This window comes from Podarcis raffonei, chromosome 1, assembly GCF_027172205.1.
Source record: "Podarcis raffonei isolate rPodRaf1 chromosome 1, rPodRaf1.pri, whole genome shotgun sequence".
NCBI classification, from domain to species: Eukaryota; Metazoa; Chordata; class Lepidosauria; order Squamata; family Lacertidae; genus Podarcis; species Podarcis raffonei.
Genome location: NC_070602.1, coordinates 91531579 through 91552194, shown reverse-complemented (window position 1 = coordinate 91552194; position 20616 = coordinate 91531579). Strand labels below are relative to the sequence as shown.

General features: G+C 43.6%; 1 protein-coding gene across 9 annotated transcripts in view; it reads left to right on the top strand.

Moving 5' to 3' along the window:
- The first annotated feature begins 333 nt into the window (after positions 1–333).
- SEMA5B (semaphorin 5B) overlaps positions 334–20616 on the top strand; it is a 354034-nt gene continuing 333751 nt past the window's right edge. For 4 of the 9 annotated variants that reach the window (XM_053403874.1, XM_053403856.1, XM_053403884.1 and 1 more), the window contains exon 1: positions 1491–1846. The gene's annotated coding sequence lies outside the window, so the exon portion shown is untranslated. Of the gene's footprint in view, positions 355–1490; positions 1847–2087; positions 2362–20616 lie in introns of those variants that run through there. The other 5 variants (XM_053403830.1, XM_053403804.1, XM_053403821.1 and 2 more) reach the window with 4 other exon arrangements.

The window sequence follows — 20616 nt, the reverse complement described above, 5'->3', positions numbered from 1 at the left end:
GATTACAGCTTTAAAAATGTGCACAACTGTGAGACTCAGGTGGGGAGCGTTGCCCTAGATAAGCCTCGGGGTCCCTTCCAACTCTACAATGGTATGATTCTGTTCGGAAGTAAAACCCCGTTGAGTTCCCCGGGGGGTGGGCTTACTCTCGCGTAAGTGTTCGCAGAATTGTAGCCATCAAAACACGTAAAAAAATTGGAAGCGAGTTTCTCTGAAACCAACACAATCGACTTCCAAGTGGAAACGATTTCGGGATCCGTTCGCACATTGTCCGGGCGAGGCGGCGGGCGGCGACAGGAGCCTGTTTTCTTCGCTGCTTCCCAAGCGCCCCCTAGGCACGATGCCCAGAGCAAGGTACACAGTTTTCTCTGTGCTGCATATATATATATTCTCCGTTTCAAATGGGCGGTTTTTTTTTTGTTTTACTTATCGATGCTTTTTGCGTGCGCGCGCTTGGGTGTTTTTCCTATGGATTTTCTAATCGTTCCATTAAAGGGGTTGACTCGTCTCTCTAATACCGCACCTCCAAATCTGACCTAAGGGGTAGGGGTGGGCTGAGGCGTCTCTTTAATTAGCCCCTTACTGCCCTCTACGGTCCACGTTTCTGCTGCAAGCCGAGCTCTTCAGCGCTTTCTGCTATCCGTGGGATTGCAACACTGCCCCACCTGCCCATACACGGAAGGGAGGGGGAAAGAGTGTGGATAGCTCGGGGCAGCGTTTGCTGTTGCTTTTAAGGCGATCACAGGGCAAAGATCTTCTGTTTATTTTACAAGGGCTCAAGTTTCCACTCGCTGGAAGTTCCTTGCTCTTTTAAGCCGCCTTCTCAATGTCTCCAAACGCTTCTCCCCCGCCAGCTCAGTCCGGTTTCTCCCCGGTAAGCAGCAGCGCCAGCAGTTCTCTCTGCCTAGCTATCAGCTCTGATTTCGAATAATACCCCACGCTTAAGGAATTAAAAGAAAATGCACATTTCGTAGCCTGCTTCTTCCAGCCGCCCCGCCCCCTTTGCATTTCTGTCCTTGGTCATTTGCCCTTTTGTAAATCACCCAGCACAGAACATCCATGCATTTGCAAGGCAACTCGTACTGTCGGGCTTGCCATACAGGCAAGGCAGGCGCCGGAACGGGGGTGGGGTAGTAGCAGCGGCAAACCACGCGGTCGGTAAATCAGATTCAGTATAAGCGATCGTTCTAGGATGTAAACGGGGTGAGAAAAACTGATGAAAATCTCATGCACTCAAAACAGAGTTCAAAAAGATCCCCAAACGTTATTTCCCAAAGAGGCGCTGGCCGGATTTCTTTAAGAGCCATTATCAAGCTTCGGCATATATCTTAATTCCCACGACCAGGGTTGTTGGTGGGGAGCTGCGCGTAAATAAGTGCCCAGTTAACTCTTGAATTGGTTAGTTGACATCAGCGCAGAGTGAGAGCTGGCAGCCCCTTTTTGCTCCCTCCCTCCTCCCCCCCCCCAGCGTCTCCGTCTCCTCCCCTCCTGATGGAAAAGGGTTGAAGCGTTTCTGATAGGAGCCTGGACTGCTCCTGGCTGGAAGGGAGAGGGGGACAGAAAGAGAGAAGGGAAACAAGGAGGGTGGACTCAAGCCGAAACTCCGAGGCGGCTGCAGTTCGCAGCGGACCCTGCTTGCTTGGCGGTCATCGGGACTCAGGAGGCCCCCACGGCAGCTTGTAGGATTCGCTGGGCTTTCTCGAGGGCTGTTGTTTTCCTGGGATCTTCTGCGCGACCCCCCCCCCCCACCGTATTACGTCTGCCGCCGCGGTAATTTGCTTCAGTGTAAAGATGTGCGTGTGAACGTTTGCAAAAGCTCTATCGCCCTGGAGACCTCAAACAAAGGGTAAGTCGAACCGCGTCCACTGTATGAGTGGTGGCATGCACGCGAGGGGGGAGAATATTTTAAAACATGCTACCCACCCTCCGCATTCGACGTGCATGAAGAAGTTGCAAAGTTTAGGAACTTGGAGTTGTGGGGGGTAGGGGGGAGGAGTCCGGGGAGGGAGGGAGGTGTAGTTGCCTCGGCAGAAGGATGGAGACGCAAAGCCTTTTTGTTTGAAGAGCGAGTTTGAAAGAAAAGCTTTGCTTCATTGCGTGGCCTCGTCTGTTTCAGTCCCCTTTAGCAACAAAAGCACAAGGGGAATGGAGCCGGGCTGGCCGTGGTGGTCTGTTGTTTGTTGTCTTAATGGCTTCTGGGATGCATTGTAGTCTTGAACGTGCAGTGTACCAGGTTAAGGGGTCCCCTGACGTCCCTCTGTTCTCCGCGCACCCGCCCCCCCGGCTTTAGCGGCGGTTGTGGAAACCAGGGGTGGTCTCCAAGCAGTTGAGACGCTGAAGAGGAAATTAACTAAAAGCTCGGTTAGTGTTGCCTGATTCCGTCTAAATCTCTCTCCCCCCCCATTCCATTCGCGGGGGTTGTAAGCAATAAGATAGCTTGGGGGTTACATTGCAGGGTGGGATGCCTGGGAGCGAAGGGTCTGTAGAGAAGCAAAATATATTATTTTTTTCTTTTCTTTCTTTTTTTGTTCACGTGGTAATTTGCCTTTGTGGTAGGGGTGGCCCATTAACTTTCTGCTCACGTCCTGATGAAGATCAAAAGCGGAGGGGAGAGAGGGAAGCAGAGAAGCTTGCAGGGCTCTCTGGTTTTATGCATTGTTGGAAATAAGAGGAAGGGGAGCGGATAGAAGGAGGGAAAAATCCTAAGTCCAAACAGATCTTAGTAGATGCAAGACATGCACCCTCTTTCCCTCGTCACTTTTATTTTTATTTAAAGTTGCTGATTTAGATCTCTTAACTGTTCCTTCCACTTGCTGCATTGGTGTGCTACTTCATTCAGAATGTTTCTACTAAAAAGCAGGAGGGGGTGAGTTGTAAGAGAACATTTAAGAGCCTGACAGCTCTCTCCTGCAGCAAATTCTTGACGCCTGCTTGTTTGGGACAGGAGTGGAGGTGGGAGGGAGGCAAAGGGTGAAGATCCATATCTGCACAGGTTTACACCATGCAACTTTGAATTTAGAAATCCATCCTTGCACTTTAAAACAAAATCCATCCCATCCTCGCTCTGCTCAGTTTCCAGGCATGTGGACTTTCAGCACTTGGTTTCTCTGTGGATTTTGTTGGGGAGGGGGGGATAGGACGGGACAAAATGGTGTAATGAAGCCTCCGTTCCAAAATCATGCTTATTTTTTTTTTAAAAAAAACATTTCCCCACAAGTTCATGTTCTGACTGGAAGGCAAAGTTTGTTTCTGCCCCCCTCCCTCAATTAATTCCTTTTTTTCATGGCATTGATTGAACTGCAGGCAGAAAAGGCATCCAGTTGAATGAGTTTGAAGTCTGGCTATCATGTCTTTCTCTCCCTCCCCATCTCTTTCTAAATATTTGGTTATTGAATGGAAGGGTGTGGGGTGCCTTGGAAGAAAAAGGGTTCTAGCTAATTCTTGATATTTTAGGGGAAGGGAATCTATAGAATTGGTGAGTTGTGCCCATCACAGAACTGCTTGTGGAGGAGTTAAACTTCCTTCATATGTCTGATCTACAAGGCAAGAAGAGTATTCTAGTTGGCAACTGCAGAGAGACTGGGGTGGGAGGTGAATAATTCTGCTGATATTTAAGCAAGTTACTCAGGGTTTTTAAATAGCTGCTTCTTTTTTCAACCTCCTCTTGAATCACATGTTTCTTTCCTTCTGACTGAAACTTTCCCCTCCTCTTTCAGATTGGATTGTATGATTAATACACTCTGCAGAGTACAGTGGTACCTTGGGTTAAGTACTTAATAAGTTCTGGAGGTCCGTTCTTAACCTGAAACTGTTCTTAACCTGAAGCACCACTTTAGCTAATGGGGCCTCCTCCTGCTGCTGCCGCGCCGCTGGAGCACAATTTCTGTTCTTATCCTGAAGCAAAGTTCTTAACCTGAAGCACTATTTCTGGGTTAGCAGAGTCTGTAACCTGAAGCGTATGTAACCCGAGGTACCACTGTAAAACAGATCAGGCAGGGGAGCGTATGCGTTTAAAGCCTTGAGTATTGGATCAGTCAGCAGCGGTGGTATTATTATTATTATTATTATTATTATTATTATTATTATTATTATTTTAATCATTCCAGATGTATTTGTTGTTTGTTGTCCTGACATTCCTTGTTGGGTTGGGGTATAACTTGGTAGTACCACCAGATGTTGTGCAAAAATGCTTTAAACGAGTTCTGGTGGCATTAGTTTCGAGAACAATTTATTCCGTTGAAGTTTGCATTAAGAATTGCCAGGCTGCTCATACTTAGCACACTGTTGTGTTCAGGGATTGCTCCTTATTCCCATATATGACAGGCTGCTGATCCTAGAACATAAGGTGTGGCCTTGTTTTTCAGAGTTACTGTGGTCTTTGGCACTCAAGCAGAATGAACACTGTGGAGTCCCATATCCTTGAATTTCTGCTACCATCTGTCGTCGGGTGTATGTATTATGAGTGCATCACCAACTTTCACTTCTGTAAAGCTTGATAAATGCGTGACAAACTTTGTCTGGAGATCTGTTGGGGTTTCATCATTTTCCTTGAACACGTTTTGCTGTGAAAAAGATAGACCGACTATGAAAAGTTTTAGTGGAAATCTAGGCTGTTGACTTTGCTTGGCAAAAGGGGGCAGCATCAAACAGCACCTTTACCATCTTTTGAGTGTCTGTGTATGTATTCCATCTTAAACATTGAATAACACGTGCAGTTTCTATTATTGGCTTATGATTTTTGGATGATCTCACTTGGCCCATGTTTTTTATTTTAATAGTACTGCTCATTTGTGTAAAAAGTTATACAATGAAGACATTAGTTTGTTTTGTAAGGGAGAAATTACTGCTGATTACAGAAATGGAAAAAGCTAAAAACAGCAGCAAATAAAATCAATATGTTCAGCAGCAGCAGAATCAAAAGCTTGTTTAAAAAAGGGATTTTTGCTAGTGAAGCTCACTCTTTATGTTCCCACTTGATCCTTTCAGTCTGTGGAACAGACACTTCTACAAATGCCATGCGATGTCCATTATGCACATGCAAGGAATTGATCTTTTAGTGTGGTAGCCCCCTGCCTATTGACATTAGGCAAAAGGCAGGCACCATCACTATATTCATCTTGATACCTGCTAAAAACCTTTTTGTTTAGATAAGCCTACCTAGACATGTAACTTTAAGAGGTACTTTTTATTATATATGGCTGTTTTAAAATAGCTGGTTTTATTTATATTTTGACAAAAAATACATCAGGTTGTTTTCAATGTTTGCTTTTATTGGTATTTTTAATTATTTTAATCTAGGGATCAGCAAACTTTTTCAGCAGGGGGCTGGTCCACTGTCCCTCAGACCTTGTGGGGGGCTGGACTACATTTGGGGGGGGGAATGAACGAATTCCTATGCCCCACAAATAACCCAGAGATGTATTTTAAATAAAACCACACATTCCACTCATGTAAAAACACGCTGATTCCCGGACCATCCGCAGGCCGGATTTAGAATGCGATTGGGCCGGATTCGACCCCTAGGCCTTAGTTTGCCTACCCATGTTTTAATCAAATGCTTAGACTTGTTCTGTTGAGTAAGCAGTAGATACATTTTGTTAAATACAGTAAAAGGGAAGGTAACCTATGCGCTGGGGGTAGAGAGTTTTCCACATCCAGTATGAGTTGCCACCATAGAAAAAGTATTTTTGTAGGTAGTAATGGACTTTTCTGCAATCCTACATCACTTATCTGGGAGTAAACACCACTGAAGGCAAGAGGGTTTGTGTCTGAGTAAATATGCATTAAAAATTCACCATAAACTCATCCCTGGTTAAAATGCTGTGTGGAGTGGGTTGCAAGAACGCAGAACAAAGCCCTCAATTTAGTCTCTTCATAAATTATCTTCCACATAATTTCTATCATTTCTTTTCACATTAGTAAGAGAAATGAATGTTTTGTTCTTTTGTCCTTAGCATCTTTTGAGAACTCATTTAATTTCAGCCTAGCAGGATGTTATTGATCAAGCACTACTGATCTATCTCCATCCCCCACAAACCTTAAAGTGCATTTAAATGTTTAACTCCCTCTTTACCAACAAAGTAACAATAACAATTATTCTTATTATGCAAGCAAATATTTTGCAAATCTGTGGTGCAAACAGCTTGGAAAATTGAAAATGTATTGGTGTATGTGTGTGTAAAAATAAATCCGTTTGCTAGTCTTATTTTGAATGCTGAACTTTGGCAAACTCCGGACTTTCTTCATCAGACACAGTGTTTTATTAGATGCAATTCACTTGCCCAACTTTACAGGATTAGTTTTTGGATTTCACATCCTGAGAGAGCCTTGTCAAAACACTGGGACTGCTTTCATTGTTTACTTTTAGTGTATCTTCAGCTTTTCTATAATATTTACTCTGAGATGCTCTACACAAGCCTGATCCAAAGTGCATTGAAGTCAGGGAAGGTATCCTCATTGTTTTCCCCCACAGGATTTACAGGATTTATGATCAGACCATAAGGACATATGTATAAAGAAGGCCTTCTCTGTTTCTTGGGTTTTGTAATGGTGGCCCCTGTTGATTCTGATTTTGCTTCAGGTTGGTTTTACTAGTTCATTTGTTCTAGAAGGCTGTTAGTGGCTGTCTCATTCTTCCTCCTGGGTCTCTGTTCTCTTTGCTAAGCCAGGGGTCAACATCTTTTTGGACCAGTAGGCATATACAGTACTGAATTATGAGAGAGTACTGTGGGAGCCAGTCACAAAATGGTTGCTATGAGGGCATAGCATAACACAACATGGCTGCTGTGTGGAGCATGGCATAAAACAAAATTAGAGACTACAATCATGGTGAAACTTTTCCATATTAGAAAACACTAAGCCTGTTTAATTTCTGCCTGCTATACAAGCTGTTAAGGGCAAAAGAGCCCAGTTTTGCCCAATGCCAACCCTAAACCAAAACCTAGGCTGCCATTCTGTACTCCCTGTGTTTCGCATTAGCCTTTTTGAGGGAATACTGATTGTGGAGCTGTATTGGCAAAAAAATAACTTATAAGCAAGCCCACCACAGAAAAGATGCACCCTGGTTGCTAGGGGAAAAGAGAGGACAAACTGTGGAGATCCCAAGGACTAGATGATAAGAAAGCAGCAGGAAAAGTGCAGTAAAGGCGAAGAGGAAACTGCAGATCTTTAGGACTCCAGGGATTCCTGTTGCTTGGTGTCCAAGCAACTCACTTATCAATCATAACCCTGATACCCCTCTTACAAAGGTTCCTGCACACATTTCTTCATAACTTGCTTTCTTGGGGGGGGGGGCGGTTAGAGGCTTAACTCTTTAAAAAAGGAAGGTGAAAGCTTGAAGTCTGGAGTCTCTGCCTGGGGGTGCCAGTGAAGGCCATCCCATATGCCATGGTGCCCCTGGGTGCTGTGTTGGTGACTCTTGTGTAGAGCATGCCATGGACTAGCAGTGAACTGTATGAGAGACTGAAACAGGATCTGGAAATATCCTGAAGTAGAATCCAGTGACTCCACTTTAAAAATTCTGGAACGAATGGAGGAACCTACTCCTAGGTGAATGCATAAAGGGTAATAAAGAATATAGTGCACACTGTCTTCGACTTGGGTTGATCTACATACACAGAGACTGGTAATTTCAAAGAATTTACTGTTCAGACATTTGAAATCTGAGCTGAGTAAACATATGTCTAACAGGAAAGAAAAGTTATTTCCCACAGATAAGCAGCCTTTTTATAGTCGGATTTAATTTTAATATACCAAACTGAGAACTTGGAATTCTCCATATATTCAAAGCTCATTTTGGCATTTTCAGCAAAAATTACATCATGGATGTAATTGAAGTTAGAACTATCTTGATGACATTACAGGGGAAATTTAATAAGTTGCTATCAGACTGTCACAACATGGTGTCCAGCTTTTTGCCTTTGTTCTCACTACGGTCAGGTTAGGTGCCCATGGGAAACCCAGAAGCGCAATAGTTCTCTTGCCGCAGAGGAACAGGAATTTCAGAGACTCGTGCTTTCTATTTCTACAAAATAGAACATCTGAAGTCACTGAGCTTGTATGTAATTATTAATTCATGCGTTCATTTTTCATATTTATGACCTTGTAACACCCAAGGCGACATACAGGAAAGAAAACAACTGTTCTCACACTAGCCTGAATTCTCAGGGCTGCTGGCTGTAGATTGCTTTCTCACCAAGCCACATATTTTGCATCACACTAGCATCCTTCCAGTAAGTTTCAATTTAGCGTTCTCAGTTGTTTTCTCCCCCTGCTGATGGAGCTTAAGCTTTTTCCATGGAAATGTGTGAATTTCCCCCCTTTTGCGTGGGACCTACAGGCATGGAAAGAGGATGTTTGTGTCATTTGCACAACCCCTGTCACTGCTTTCACATGACATAGATAAGCAGTGGCTTCTTGTTAGCATTCATAGCCTTTGTAGCAACTTCACAGAGCAAAGTGACTTACAGTCTCTATGCTTGGTTTCTCGGGGTGACGTCTATGAATATTATTGTTTTGCAGATGGGCAGCCAAGACTTGAGAGGGGAGGACTTGCCCAATGCCAAACAATGAGCCAAACCGGGGTTTGAATCTGGTCTTCCTGTGTCTACCTTTCAGCCCAACAGAATGTGCTATCCCTTGATAGACTTCTTTGTCAAGGAATGGTGATAAAGCAAGCTACTACCTGGATATCTTAAGTGTGCATTTTTACTGAACAGCTGGAGTCCGCCTGTTCTGGCTTGTGGGAGGTAGTGGGGGTGTGTGTGTGAGGACTTTAGCAGCACACAGGGGCTCTGCCCATGCATGGGTCAGAAGCTGCAGCCGTCTAATTTTCATTATCCTGATTTACTACCTGAGTGCCTCTCAAAGGTATTGCAGTGTGGTACAGCTGCCCTTGCGCTTATCATTTATCATGCCTGCAAGGGTTGCACTCTGCTCTTGCAATGTCTAGCTGGAATTTCAAACACAGTACGTACCTGTTGTTAATTTGTTTCCCGTCCCTCTAAGTAAGCAAAGAGGGATCAACTCTGCAAAAAGCAAGCCTCTGATTCTGTCCTGTCCTGGTCAGTGCAAGCTTTACTGCTGGAATGCAAGAGGCTCAGCATTCCTTCCTTTCCAAGAATTGTACTCTTCTTCACAGTGAATAGATAATTATTCTAAATAACACCTTACAACAATATTCCAAGTTAGTGCCCAGCCTTTTTGCTTTTTACAATTGACTATTCCCTAAATGCACTGCAAAGGTAGCTGCGGCAAAAGTTAGTTTTTATGATATTTATCTAGTTCAGATGTACTCTGCATCTCCCCTGGTTTCTTGTGGTGGTGGTGGTGGGGAGTTGTAAGCAGTTGTATGAACTTCAGGATTTCCCCATTCATATTTTCATTTATCAATGTATATATTTCATTTCTGAATCACCCTTCCTCCCAATGGAGCCTAGGGTGATGTACAGTATAATAGAACAGCAAAGTACATCCAATAAATAAAACACATAAATATCTATAAAATATCATAACTATGAAAATGCAATAACCAGCTGCAGCTGTTGGGCGAAAAGGCAATCAGCAACACATGTGCTTTTGCATTGCTTAAATTCTCTTGTCCTTCGATTGCTGCTTTACTATGCCACTATCTCAAGGATGGGGAGCAACACCCATCATTCTTGATATTGACTATGCTGGGCTTATGGGAGTCGGAGTCAACAACTGGAGGGCCATAGGTAGTCTATCTTGCATATAGATATTTTCCTTTGCTTTGTCTGCAGATATGCAATGATAAGCAGTCACCTGACAGGGTGTCCTTGTTTGATGTACAGGGGAGGTGAGAACCATTCAGTTAAGTAACCCTCCATTTACAATCTAAAGAGATGTAGTTGTCCCGCATGATCATCTGTTCATATACAGTGGGCCACAGAAGTAGAAGAGCAAGTTGTGCTTCCTCTTTATCTTTCCCTTCCTTGTGGTTATATCTGACCAGATATGGCTTGGCTTATGCAGTTGCTGGCAAGCTCTGACTTCCAAATTGACTTAGGTACATAACTTGAATTAACACTTAATTTAGGGATGAGACGTGGTGTGCCTTTTTGCTTATGTTACTGAATAAAATTAGAGGGTAGGGTTTAAAGTGGTAACGTGGGATAATTTTATTGTGGCATTTTTTCCCATAGTCCCCAAAAGGCTTTGTAAAAGTTGGCAAATTCATTTTACAGATGGCTTGGGTGGTTCTTGATCTGTATAAAAGTGGCTGATACAGTGGTACCTCGAGTTAAGAACTTACTTCGTTCTGGAGGTCCGTTCTTAACCTGAAACTGTTCTTAACCTGAGGTACCACTTTAGCTAACGGGGCCTCCTGCTGCCGCTGCGCCACCGCCACGCGATTTCTGTTCTCATCCTGAAGCAAAGTTCTTAACCTGAGGTACTATTTCTGGGTTAGAGAGTCTGTAACCTGAAGCGTCTGTAACCCGAGGAACCACTGTATATTATTACATTCCAGCATAACAAATATAATATTTTCCTTTGAAGAGTAACTTGCTAGCTGTATGGTGTGGTTCAGCACCAGGAAAATACAACATAGTATTTTAAATGGTGTTTGCTTTCTCTAATATGTCTTTGAAATACTGAAACGTCTTAGATTTGGAATGAGTGGTTCAAACCTACTTATCTTGGAGTTGCCTTGTACGGCTAGGCTTCGCTGCATTGCCTTTGAGAATTATGAGTTCATTATACTGCTGCAATGTTAATGGCACTTTGTTTTCTTTAAATTTCTTCTTCATATTTATTTATTGATTCTTCATTTGGACACAATTTCCCAGGTAATGATGGCACTGAATAGATGGAGCAAGTTAATTTGTAGAGGCCCGGCAATAGTGTGCTGCCTTCCGTTTCTGTCTGAGAACAATTACGGTGGTAGAGTTCAAATTCAGAGGCACCTGGAGCTCTAAAATACTCCAAAGAACAATAGGACAAAAAAGTCAGGTTGCCATTTTGGTTATTGGAGCATAATATTAGGGCTCCATTTTCACTCTTCCTGTGCTTCCTCCAACCTGACCCTTTCCTCATAGCACTCTGCTGCATACACATTCACGGTCATTTTCCTTCTCAGTTCTGTGGGGTCATGGATTTCTATGCTCTCCTTCTCCACCCTTCAGCCAGCCTCTCTCTCTCCCTGCACTTCATTGCCTTCCCCTGCACTTCCCACTACTCTGCCATGTTTCTCTTGGTGATGAGCCGCCATCTTGTTCACCTAGAGCCTGCCATGTGTGTGGGACCCGTTCTAAAAGCCAGCAGAGAAAAAAGTGGAACTCAATGTACTGATGCTTCCCCACAAGCATGCAGTGTATTATGGGACACCAGGGTCTGTAAAAGTCCTATCCCATCTCATATATTGTATTGGCGCTGTCAGGTTGTATTATCATCCAAATTAAATCTCTACAGAACAAGATGATCGTAACCAGCAGGACTATGCACCAGGAGCAAAGGGTATCTGCTGCTGCCAACAATGGCTAAGTTCTGAATAGAGGACGAAAAGCTTGAACCCAAGGGACTCCTCTTTACACATAATTTCCCACCATTTTATTGAATATGCACTGCCCGGTCCTGGATGTAGTCTTCTGATGTATGGAAGTGCTATTAAAGCACTATATTTTATATTGTTGAAAGTTTCCCTGGTGAAGGATGGGTGATAATTACTGCTACTGTAATGATAACTAACTTATTCTTCATATTGTTGGAAAGGTTTTTATTTTAGCAGAAGGGTAGATAAAATTAGCAAGTATAATTTATAAATGAGGGTGACATTTGCCACCTGATATTGTAAATTATTATATTATTATTATATATTCATTTTTTTTAAATATAATCCTGTGCAATTTTCATGTTCACTGTACTTCCCAATGCACTTGTTGATGAGAGGATGGAAAAGTGGTTTGACTGAGGCATCACTTACCATATGACCAATACACGTTTAATTATCCCATTGTTGTCTCTGGTGAACCAGGTTTTGCAGGTTTTTGGATCAGCCGAAAACCTGCAGAACCTAATTATTAGAGGCTTCTTATCTTTAAACCACCTTTAATTCTCTGAAAAACTGCCGTCTGTCTCTGCAGCCTAACCTGAGCTATATTGGATCCATACTTGGTTCTGGTGGACTAATAAACAAATACTAGCGAGCTGGCCACTTTAGATATAATTTCCATTTTTACATCTAAGCGTGCAGCCAGCCAGCATCTGTTTAAAATGTACTGAAGTAATTTAGGCATCTTCTGTTTATTTCCAATGGCAAAGCTAACACACCGCTTGGTTATGCTGGGTTGAGAGACATAATTAAAAGCCAATAGATCGTGAAAAATTGCAGGCTTATCGGAGCAGCCGAGCCAGATGAAAAGCAAGTTGAGCCATGGCATGTTTGCCATTGAGGTGTAGCAGAAAGTGCATTTGGAAGAACGCTTCATATGCTGCTTCGAAATGGTGCTTTCCTCATGACCAGCTTCTGGAACAGATTATCATGATTGTAGGAAGCACTTCAAAGCAGATTGATGTGGTAGGATATTTTACTCAAAACTTTGCCTTTCACAGAACAGAAACTGCAGATGTATTCGCAAGCTGCACAGGTCCAATAACAACACTTATTTTATTTTTTTTGTAAAAAGGACCACTGCAGATTCACACTATGCAAAACATAATTTTAGATTTGCCAGGAAGGAAGAGAAGAAGCTGTCTTAGAATATGAGGTCGGTCTATTTGCCCTACTCTCTGCAGGGGGTTTGGACAGAGGCCTTTCATAATACCAGCCATTTGGACCTTTTAACTCCATACGATTGAGCATGGCACCTTCTGCTTGCAAGGCATTTGAACAAATGCCGCTGAGCTACAGTTCCTCCCTCTGGTGGGAGGGCTAGTGTTGCCCGAGTCTAGTTGTTGCTGAGTTTGTGCTTAACTTGTGCCTCTGCTGCTCTGCGGTGTGGCATGGTGCAGCCATGATGTAAGGCAAGGAAAGGTTCAGGCAGGACACCAGGTAGAGTCTAGGCAGGACTCTGGGAGAGGCAGAAATCACTCTTAAAGGAACAAGTTGAAACTGAGCCCTCGTATAGTAATGGCAACAGGTGCATCCTGATGGTCAGCCTGCAAGATTCAGCCCAGCCAGTGTTAGAAACTGAGATGTGAAACTAGGAGCTAAATGGCACCTTAAACCTGGGTTGGGGGTGCAACAGCAGAATGTCTCGGCACATTTTTTTATAGCAAGAATACAAAGCTGAAAATGAATAAACTGCAGCAAAAATATAATGTTCAATTTTCACATGGTCTAGCCCTTCCCCTGCCCAACCCCCCTAATATTCTTAAGACGGCCTCTTCTCCAGTCTTCAGAGAGTATCTGGAAGTGAGGAGGCAGAAAAAGGTCCTTTCCTTTCCCCTCTGCAGTTTTAATTGGAAATCTTAGGCGTAGTACTGCACCTAGAGCTCAGAAACTGCTTGTGCTAATGAGATTCCCTGTGGTAAAATGTGCCTAGAACAATGGGAGTTTCGGACACTGGGCCCAGCCTTCGCTAGTAGTCTCCTACTACAGTGGAGGCTCAGGTCTTCCGGGGTATGCTGCAGTGGAGTCCGAGGATGGCAGTGCCTCATTCTCAGGCCAGACAGGGGGTACTAACCCCACATGTTCTGTGGGTTAGCAGCACCTATAGGCTTGGCCCTGCATGCCCTTCAGGTTTGGAGTCCTCATCTCTATCTGATGAAGAGGACTCCAACTTCCAGTCCCTGACCGCGTCTGGATTGTGCCATTTCACAGTTGAAGTTGGGACCATATGAGTGAAAGTTCCTCCATGTGAATTATCTCCCCAACACCTAGAAAGTGAGCATGTTGGGGAAAAGGCTATTTGTCCGGTTAGTAGTTTTGCCACTTTGAAAAGGGCCTGGGAGCCAAAAAATTAAGGAGCTCGAACTCTGCTCTACACATCAAAAGGAAAATGTGGGTTTGCTATAGACACAAAGCCAGGCTGTGTTGGGTTGTGCAGGATACTGGTGTCTGCTGGTAAATAACCAGTGAGGAATGCTTGACTTGGCTGCTGCAACCCTTTGCCAAGGAAAGTAAGGCAAGTGCAAAGAGCAGAGATGTAAGCTTCTTTAAAGGTGGCTGGTGGTTCATCTCAGTCCCAACCTAACTTTCTGTTGCAGTGTTCAAAGCGAGGATGATAGAAACATTTTATATATACAAATTCCTGTGGTGCCATGTCTGAGTTCTCTTGCCTAAATGAAATATGCTTTCGGCTGTTTTTGCTCAAGCTGTTTGCTGACATTAGTTAAATCCCCCTAGGACTAATGTTTACAGATGGGAAAAGTAGGGGAAGTAATAGCAGCTTAAGTGATTTGCTCAAGGCTGCCCATGGATCAGTGGCGGAGGATTAACAGAGGCCTGGTTTCAGTCAACTGTGGAAAGAAATCGTGCCTTTTTAGTTTGGTGGAACAATATAACTGGAGTTATTTTCTGTTCAGGTGGATCTGTGTTGTTTACGATAGCAAATGCATTGTTAATTCAGCTTAGAAATATATCCATCTACCTACCTACCTACCTATCTCCAAAGAATGGTAGTAATGTGCCTTGTTACTAGATAGACGAGCTATCATATGCTTTGGTAATTTTTAAAAATATATGAATAAGGCCTTTAATTGTCTCTTTAACAAGTTGCAGTTTTGTTCAGTTGCATGTCATGCTGGTAAATCACCCTTAGTTCTCTTTAAAACCAAGCTACAAATATTAATTTTTTCCACAAGTTAATTATTTTAACATTTACTGCGCATGCTTCTGCACAGTGGGCTCTGCCTTGATTATTAATAACCATGCTGTGCTCTTCTGTACAGCTGAGAGACCCCTAGTGGTTGATTTATTTCACTTCAACTAATAGTGTACCATTGCTGTTTCTGTTCCCATATGGCTGCATCCTATCATAGAATCATAGAGTTGAAAGGGACCAGGAGGGTCAACTAGCCCAATCCCCTATTGTTGTATGTCACATACTTACAGATTTAATTCCTTACTGCTTTTCCAAGGGTGCTTCTGCTTATACATTAGTGGGGGAGAGGGGCTGACTGGTTTGGACAACTTCATCAGGGACTTCTTACTATTCATATTCCAGGATGCTTTGGGTGAAATCATGACAACTAGACTGGTATCAGACCAATCTAAATTTGTAGTGTAGATATGCCTTTGGTGTTTCATACTGCTTTCTCTTGTTCTGCTGCCTCCAAATAGCCATCAGCCGAAGGTTTCTCAAACGTTGGTCTCCAGCTGTTGTTGGACTACAACTCCCATCATGCCTAGCTAGCAAGACTAGTTTTGTTCTACTTGGTTTCTTCACATATACAAGCACAAGTTGCATATTGAGGGAGAGGCAAAACACTTCCACTGGGTAGCAGATCTCCTGCCTCAGATTGGCCTTTCATAGAGAGGCACTTGGCCCCCTAAGCTGCTCTCAGCCCTTAACTCCAAGCTCGCTTTTACTTCTACCTCAAACGGCTGCTTCTGTTTTTATTATTCTACTTAAAATCTAATTGTACATTCATATATACCTCTCTGTAAACTTGTACAGACATGTACATTCATGTAAAAAGTAAGCTAGCAGACTAATAAAAGGGAAAAAGAGGGGAGAGAGTGAATTTGTAATGGAGAGGAGGAAGTTTATGTTTGAATATTACACTGGTAATAGCTGTTGCAAGACATGGTAAATGAAAGCCGCCTTTCGATAAACCTGTTTATGTGGTGTTTATAGTCTGTCTCCCATAGTAATGTTAGATAAAATTGTGATGTTTCATCAAGCTACTCTTTCCATGCTTCACACTTCCCCAAATTAGTGCCCTCCTGTTGTTGCTGGACTACAGCTCCTGACCTCTGGCCATGCTGGCAGGGGCTGATGGGAGTTGGGATCATTGGAAGGCACCTAGTTGGAGAACGCTGCTGCGTACCCACAGATAGCTTTCATCAACTCCTCTTCCATTAGCTTGGGGTAGGGGATTTGGAGATTGAAGAGAAGGTCTGTCGGCGTTCCAAGTTTTGGTGAGTTTCCCATTCTGGAGAAATTCTGTATACCAAGAAACCATCTCCTTAGCAAAGTTTACTTTAAGGAACATCCACTAGCCATCACACCCTCCACACTTAACCCAGACTGCTAAGAAATCTTAATGTTGTTTTTTTAAAAAAGCCAAGGCTGTGGTTAGTTCTTTCCTTAAAACAACCTGTTGTGAAAGACTCGACCTCATCTTTATCACATGCTTCTGAAAACATGGAGATACAGTGGCGGAGCTTCATGCTTCGGCACCGGGGGGCGGAGAGCAGGTGGGGGCGGGGCGCAGTGCCCGCAGGGGCATGGGGCGCGTACTGGGGGCGGGGCGTGCCGCCTTCGGGGGCATGCCGCCCCAGCGTGTGGGGCGGGGGAGCTGCAATGGCACCCTGCTGGGATCGTGCTTCCGGGGGTGGTGCGCTCCCCCCCCCACTCCTCTTCCTCTGCCAGTGTGGAGATACAGTGCTGAGATAGGGAAGGCTAGCCTGCTGAATATCTGCCGTGCAGATATTTTAAGTTGCAAAACTTGCATTACTGAAAAGGTAGCACCCCTGCCTGTTTTACTTGTTGCACTGTACCTGGAGTGGTTAGGTTCTGTTTACATTAGTTGCCCTCTCTGTCTTTTTGTTGAGAACATGTTCATCCTGACGTTTGTGGTGTAGTGGTTATATTGTTGGATTAAGACCTGGGAGCGGGACGCGGGTGGCGCCTAGGACTTGCTGATTGAAAGGTCGGCGGTTCGAATCCCCGCGGCGGGGTGAGCTCCCGTCGTTCGGTCCCAGCTCCTGCCCACCTAGCAGTTCGAAAGCACCCCTAAGTGCAAGTAGATAAATAGGGACCGCTTTCTAGCAGGAAGGTAAATGGCGTTTCCGTGTGCGGCGCTGGTGCTGGCTCGCCAGATGCCGCTTCGTCACGCTGGCCACATGACCCGGAAGTGTCTTCGGACAGCGCCGGCTCCTGGCCTCTTGAGCGAGATGAGCTCGCCACCCTAGAGTTGGTTACGACTGGCCCTGACGGGCAGGGGGTACCTTTAAGACCTGGGAGACCAGAGTTCATAATGAAGCTCATTGGGTGACCTTGAGTTAGTCACGGCCTCTTAGCCAAGCCTACCTCACAGGGTTGTTGTGAGGATAAAATTGGCGGTGGGGTACGGACGGACCATATTTGCTACCTTGAGCTCCTGGAGTAGAGGTGGGAGCTAAATAAAACGAATGAATGTAGATGCTCCCTTCCTCCCCAATATCATACTTGACTAGTTGCTTGGATAGTAGAAATTTCTACTGCAGCTCCTTCCTGACCTTGCCACTAGTTTAAAACCCTGCTTAGTTAGTAGTTTTCTTTAGCACATGTATATCCTTCAGCAAATGCAATGTAATCTACTGAATATGTAGCATTCGTGTTGATCCATAATTAATTCATATTTGTTCTCGCAGTCAGTGGATTCCTCTGGTATAACCTGATTTCCTAAGTATTTGTTTGTTTAATAAATAGCAGAATAAACAAGTTGGTGGGGAGCAGTAGTTGTTAGGGTTTGTTGTCTTCTTTGAGGGTTAGATAATAAGCACACAGAGTGAAGGCTGTCATTTTTTCCTCTTGTTGCCAAATAATGGACTGCACTAATGCATTCACAGTCTGAGGATCTCCAAGCAGTGTTTAAAAACACTTAAAGTTGTTATGCAAAGAGGGACAATAGCATCCTATAAACTGATGAGGAAGCACGATTCACATCATGGGCCTCCTGAGGCTTTTTTGTGCTGCCTGAGTGTTCATTGCCTCCCTGGGCTCTTTCAGGATGAAGGGTGGGATATACGGTAAATGGAATGAATGAATGAATGAATGATGCAATATATTTCTCTTCTCATGCACCCCCTGGCTTATACCTTTTCTGTGGTTTGCCATTGTCTACTTTGGAACCATTTTGAAAAAAATTAGGGGTGGCTCCCTGACATAATCCCAGCCAATCAGGGTTCAGATTAGGCAGTGAAATTCAGTCACATTGGCTGTATTACATTTTATTTATTTATATTTTTATTATTTTATATATATTTATAACCTGCCTTTTTACCTGATGGGACTCAAGGCAGCTTACAAATGTAAAAAGAGTAACTAAAAACGTAGGAAGTAATAATAATTAAAAAGCAATTAAACATTAATAGAATTAAAGCTATATGCATATAACAAATGTGTTTAAAACATTCCAATAATTACAATAAAAACAGCACCACTTTATTGGTTATGAGACAAAGCTGGATCCAGGGTAAAGACAGAATTGGCTGCACACTATTGTAAGGAAGCCGTCAAGATTTGGTTGCATTGTGGTGTCAGAAAACCAAATTGGTGTGCGAGCGATCCTTACCCTAATTTGAATGGCTAGACCTTTTCGCCCATCTGTGAACAGTTTCTTAAATGGAGGGTGCATTTTTTTTGGTGTGATTTTTGAACAACTGTACATAATTCTGGAAACTTTGACATTTGGCATCCAAGGATTTCATATGGAAGTCATAACTGAGCAATGCGAATTGCAGAGGCGGCACTCTTTGTCACTGTGAATTGTGCCGCTTCCTTTCTCATAAGTAAAAGGTAGAAACCAAAATGCTACTAAGATGTCCAGTGCTGTACTTCAAAGTACAGTGGTAGCCGTAGCTCTTTTCTCCAATCCACTTACTATAATCAAGTTAGTAGGGCTGCTAACAGACCTCCTCTTTGGCGTTCAGCATCACCCAATTCTGCAGTGATCGGCAGGCAGAAAGCTGTGGTTAAGAATACATCTTTCCACAATAGTTATTTGATGCCTGTTTTCAACTTTTTACATAGGATTTTTACTGTCTGGTTTTATGTAATTTTGTTGTAAACCACTTTTTCTTTGAAATTGTGTTATAGTAATATTTTAACAAAGAATAACAGTGCTGAAGGCACTGTTGCATGTGTTGGGTCAAACATTGGCAACGCTACTAGGCAAGAAATTGCAGCAAGCTAGGCAGACTGATCTTGGGCCCAGGGGTGGGGGTGGGAGAAGAGGAAACAAATGTCACCCTTCCTTATCCACTTACACTTCACATTTAGGGCTTGCGAGGTTCTGAGATGCAGTCTGTGCTTTAGAGGCGCATCCAGAGTATACATCACTGCAGCAGCTATTTCTTTGTATAAAAGAAATGCATACAAAAGCCTTTGAAGCAATAACAACAGTGAACTGGAATGCACTCACACAGAAAGTGTTCCATTACAGTAAATTCTGTGTGTGTGTGTGTTTGTGTTTGTGTGTGTGTTATAAGAGATTCTGGGTCAGGTTAAAGAGTAACAGAGCATGCTGCACATTTGCAGAAGCAGCTATTACCACTTTGTGACAGGTGGAATTGATTTTGCAGTTAGGTAAGAATGATTCCAGTGTGGCTTTATTGAGCTCATTGGCACCTGTTACTAGCAATGTTAAAAAGGTTAAATGCTTTGCTTGTTAAAGCCGGACATGGCCAACAAATGGGAGTAGGCTAGAAGAACAAAAGGAACTGTCTGTAATAATCTTTCTGGAATGAGTCGCGGGAGCAGAGGACCTGGCTGATGTATTAGAGATGTTTGGTGACGCTGTCTCGGTTCAGGGGCTGGACTGTGTGACCCCTGACACCTAGCCAACTATGAGCAGTTATGTTCTGTCGCTTGGCATTTTCAGCGCAGTTCCAGTTAAATATTGGCTGTCAAATAGTGTACAGTACTGTGGTATTCACAGACGTTAATTCCCATAGTGGGTTAGTGCTGCTGCCCTGCAACCTGGACACTGGAATGCGCACTTTGAAATACCCTGATACACTCAGACCAGATAGTCAGGAGTCACCTTGTCTGTTTCCTGTCCCGTTCCTTGTCTGCTGTGGTGCATTGTGCAGCGACTGAAGGAGGATAATAGATGACAGGACTCTGGGCAGAATGAGCTTTTCATACCTTGTTTTTAACATAGCACCAAATTAAATTGAAATGCATTTGACGTCTCTCTGCGTTGCAAACTGGAAAGGGCTACCTTGGATTCTACCCAGCATGCACTGCTCCTTTTTCACGTTTACCTTTTTCTGGGTGACGCTCCATTAGAAAAACCTCTCTAGATTTGGCTATACTTTTTTCTGATTGTTGCTCTGTGGTGCTATGTACAATAAGAGACAGCAAAATTGGTGTTCTGTGATCTGCACGTATGTGGCCATTCCAATCCTCCTAGTACTTAAGGTTAAAAATCAGAGTGACACCTGCATTTCCCATATGAGAGTGACGACCAGAACCATTGGCAACTTCACATATCTTTGGCTACCTCGGACCCACTCTTCCAAGCTGAACAAAAGCCACTAATACCAGCACTTTCCTAACACTTGTTTCTAGCAATTGAACATTTTATGGATGCCTTCAGTCTGAAGATCAATTGCCTTTGCACACAGCTTTGACAGACTCACATTGCAACCTTGCCAAAGGTAAGGGGGTCTATGTCTGCACCTGTCTGGGAGGTTACTGTGAATCCTATGTATGTTTTTGAGTTCACGCGGAGTGGGAAAGTGAAAAGTCAGTATAACAGAAGCCTGACAGCGGGATAATGTGC